This window comes from Hypomesus nipponensis, chromosome 23 (genome assembly GCF_054491055.1).
Source record: "Hypomesus nipponensis isolate SF chromosome 23, ASM5449105v1, whole genome shotgun sequence".
Taxonomy (NCBI): Eukaryota; Metazoa; Chordata; class Actinopteri; order Osmeriformes; family Osmeridae; genus Hypomesus; species Hypomesus nipponensis.
Genome location: NC_140383.1, coordinates 7,625,017 through 7,629,762, shown reverse-complemented (window position 1 = coordinate 7,629,762; position 4,746 = coordinate 7,625,017).

Below are 4,746 nucleotides of genomic sequence, written 5' to 3'. Positions count from 1 at the left end.
TCCCTCCCTCCCTCCCTCTCTCCTTCCCTCTCCCCCTCTCTCCATCCCCCTCTTCCTCTCTCCTTCCTTTTCTCCCTCCTCCCCCTCCTCCTCCTCTTCCTCTCTCCTCCTCGGTCTCCTCCTTCTTTGTTTGCACCATTCCCCTCCAATGTTTTTGCACTATTATGCATGTTAAAGGATGCTAAGCCACTGAATGGGATTACCAGTACATTGATGGAAGATTGGTTTGAATAATTTACCCTTTTCATTGTTATGAGCTTCTTGTAAACCACATTCTATATATTCAAACAGGTGAAAATACCTGTTCAGAACTCCTGTAAAGTTTCCATATCATCTGAACCTGAGAGCCGTAGCCAGAAGCTCTGAGAAAACCTACACCTAGGACTGGTGAAGATGTGTGTGTGTGTGTATACAGACGCGCAAAAACGATTCTTCATGACTTGAACTATGTATAGGACATGGGCAATAATATTGCTTTTTGCATTGTTGCCTTTTCCTCCTTCCTACGTCCCTCTTTCCTTTTCTACTGTGCTTGAACCCTACACGTCGCTAAAAGAGACTAGCTTTAGGCTGAGTTTAGTATCCTCCCTATGCAACCATTCTGGTTATCTGCCTTTCTACTCTGAAGCTTTCCCTATAGACGTCCTTCGCTATCCTTCCCTCTTCCTAGAAGCACTTACCAATACTTTCAGTGAATTTGGATTATCTTGCTTGGTAACTCGCTGACAAGGCCAGAATCATATCAGGGGAAGGTGAGGTTGTTCATTGTACCAATAAAAAATCACCAAGCACACCTCAAGTATTTTAGAGAACCTTTTAACCTAGGTCTAGTAGGTGCAGTACTTTTATATTTATATCTCTGGAGAAAGGCTTGATAGGGGGGAAATGTGTTTGTTGAAATGCAGCTTCATTAGCATTGTGTTTTGTTTACATGTGAATTCATTTGCACTATAAATTGTTTTGCTATCGTTTGTCACTGGTATGACAGTATTTACAGGGAATAGCTTGCTGTGTATAAGAACAAGAGAGTCTAAGTTCATGCTTTAAAACATTAAAATGTATTTATTGTGCGTCTGTTCGCCTGCCTTAAACCACTGGTGCAAATCAATCCTGCTGATCGACTGTGAAAGATCTAGTGTAGTCTGTGTGACCAATGGGATTCTTCCTTAAACCATTTCCCCCTGCCTAAGAAGCCCATGCACCTATTATAACCTGTGATGAGTTGTGTGTATGGTGTGTTTAGGACCTGGTGAGAGAGTGTGCACCTCTCTTCTGATGTTGTAGGACTAGCTCGTGTTACTGCTTCAACCCCTTGGTGTTGGACATCAGGGATATGACCCATGGGTAGTAGGGGTTCTCTTTGTGCATAGCAACTCCAGACTCGCCCACGGTACGTAAACACTTCCTGGATGGATTTGCCCTCAAGTTACTTTTTTTTCCATTTGTGTTGTTGTTGATTGTGATTATTTCTGGTACTGGTCTTGGGCCGTACAGGGACAGCAGAGCTGGTCCACCACACCAGTCGTGTTCTTGTTTCCGGGTTTGTTTTTAGTCATGTGTCACAGCCACCCTCTTATGCAAGTCCACACCCTCGTGTTTCAGAACCAAATGGCTCTTTCATTTTGATCTGCCACTGATGCCAATAAAATAACTTAACCGTCTTCTGTGTCTTGTAATTTCATGGGTGACTTCATATATGCAGTACAATTCAGGTGAATGGGATGTTTCCAAACTTTTGACTGGTACTGTACATAAGGTATGTGTTTATAGATACAGTTGATAGAAGATTGTAGATTCAGATATGATGGTATATAGTTATAGGGCTGATATTGCAATTCACTATTGTTTACTATAGATATTACTTGTGTAGACCATGTTAATTTGAACTGCATGTTCATGTTACATATTGTACGTGCTTCCTGTCCCAGTCTAATTCTGTCCAGTTTCAGAATGAGAGCGGAGCTTACAGTGAAACATGGTAACAGAGTGGTAAAGATGTTGTATATGTCTGAGTGAACGTGTGTGTGCTTGTATGTGTGTATGCAGAGTGTATCGCCTGACTCATTTGCCTGTGATTTGTATTGAAGGGCAGGCAAATTGAACCTGAGTGTCGACCGCGCTTAATTGTCATCGCCAATTAGTGCATTGTCAGCGGCCACAATGGCTCAACTGTAGCGAATGAAACCTGCTCCTTTGTGCTTGTCCACTGGCCCGGGGACCAGTCAAGACTCATTTAGGGCCTAGACAACAAGGGAGCAGAAATGCCATCAGAAAATGAAAACAAAAGACGGTTTAAAGAGAAAAAGACGATTGGAGGGGAGGGGAGAGAGAAGGGAGAGAGGGGAGAGGGAGAAGAGAGGGGAGGGGAGAGGGAGAAGAGAGGGAGGGGAGAGAGGAGATGGAAGAGGAGAGGAGCGGGGAGAAGATAGGGGAGAGGATAGGAAAGGAGAGAGGGGAGAGAGGAGAGGAGAGAGGAGAGGTAGACAACGGCAACCTGGATGGAGCGTTAAAGTCTTGTGAAAGGGGGAGGAGAGTGGACAATGACCACCCCCCGCCACACACACACGCACAACCACAGCCCCCCTGATGTTCCACAGCCAAACAAAGGCTGGCATGGCCTGTCTGTCACGGGTGACCTGGATCAGAGCAGGAGTTCTCCTGTGGAGTATTCAAACGCTACAGTCTTTCACTATTGTCAGAAGCTGATTTGAACAATATCAAGTGTGGCTCTGCACGATACATTTTGGACCCATGATAGAGCCACAGCCAAGTCTAAAATAGACCTGGTGTCCCATAGCAGCTCAGTTCACTCTCCGCACAGCCATGTTTCCTGGGTCGACTCAAACATAGAGCTATACAAGGTCAGCAAAGTTTAAAGCAGAGCCCAGAAGAATCAGGCATGTACATTTAGAACCAGTGAACCTTGAATCCGAAACCATAGACAACAAATATTGCAAGGACCTTGGACCCTGTTAAAAAAAAAAAAGATGATATGTGTGTTTATGTTGATATATGTTCATGTACATCGTGAACTAGATACTGAAGCACTGAGACAGCAACGAGGGTACACCTACCCATGGACATTTTGACATTGTGTCATCAGCCCTTTGTGTGTGTGTTTACCTGGCTCTGTACACTGTCTATGGAGGTAGATGAATGAGGAGCAGGATAAAGGCTTTTGTGCACACACCTGTACGGGCATGTGAGCTAGCTCTCCCGAGAGGGGGAGAGGGAGAGAGAGCAGAAGGGATGGAGGGGGGGAAGAAGACAGAAGGCAGATGACATGGGAAGAGCCAAAGCAGGGACACAGGTTTAGTCTCAAACACATTGGGATTGATTCTCAAGCATTCTTTCCCATTCCAGCACACGTCTGTCAGTGAGAGGGTAGACTGAGTTTACCTTGATGTCAGACACGGTTCCAGATTTGTCTATGATGCCGGTCAGGTTGAGGTGTCCTGTCTCTGCTTAAGTCTTTGTCAAATAGCTCATGCACTGGGGGGGGGGGGGGGGGGGGGGGGGGGAATTACCAGAGGGATCAGTGTGTGTGTGCGTGTGTGTATTTGATTGATAGCTCGGAGGCTTTTAGGAATGCAGGCCTTTCTATTTGCTCTCATTTATCTTTGTAACTTGTGGTTGAGCCAATGTAATCTGGGTGTTAACAGGCAATAGAAATTCTTGACTTAGCTGTTAGCACTCACACACACACACACACACAGGGAGAGACACACCCTTCTAGACCTTTGGACTTACGAAGCCCAGGCGACCTCTGTGTCAACCGAACGGGACATGAGCTAAAGAGAATCACCCACCTGCCTTGCCACAACAGACTTTCAATCCTGTGTGTTTGTTTGGCAGCACAGTTCCCCTCAGACTCCAGACCTCAATCCTAGCTCATAAGATAGTTCACCATCTACAAGGATGTGAAAACGCACACATCTATGCATCCCCTCCACACCCCCTCCCCACCCCCACACCTCCTCCCCACCCCCACACTCCCTCCCCACCCCCACACTCCCTCCCCACCCCCACACTCCCTCCCCACCCCCCACCCCCCACCACCCACCCCGTTCACACACACAATGTCCAATGCAGGCTGATGTGGAGACAATAACAGTAAATATTTTCCTTGTGAGTAAATATTGCCATGTCCCAGGTGGAAGTCCTCTGACCTAAATGGCACAGGTCAACAGTAACAGCCCTAAACGTTGCGTGTGTGCGCGCTTCTGCTTTGCGTGTTGGGTCCATTGTCATGCATGTTTAGCCCCAGTCCTGTGTGCTCCATCAACATGCGTACAAAGCATGTCTACTGTTTACCTTACCTCCCTACTTTTGCCTGCACTGATTGTGAAAGCATTAGCTGGCTGGCTGCCAGGACCCGGACAGATAATCAGCTACTATTCAGACTGTGTGAACTGTTTTAGGGGGTCTTTAATGGGAAAGTATTCCTTTGAATGTCATGTCATGGTACAAACAAAGTTTGTATCATGTTATTTATGATCATAACACGTTGCATGCCACTGTTATTGATTTGTGATTAGTTAAAGTGTTTTAATAATTGTTGTCATTGTTCTATCACTTTAGAGTCTAGGTTTATGAACAACTGGTGTTGTTTATTGTTTGCAGGTTAGGTTGGTTAGGCCCTGAATGTTGAAACTTCTGTTCAGGTCTCACACACACACACAGGCTGGTGATGACACAATGTAAAAAATTGTTCTGTGTGTGCATTCTCATTGTCCTGTCTGTTGC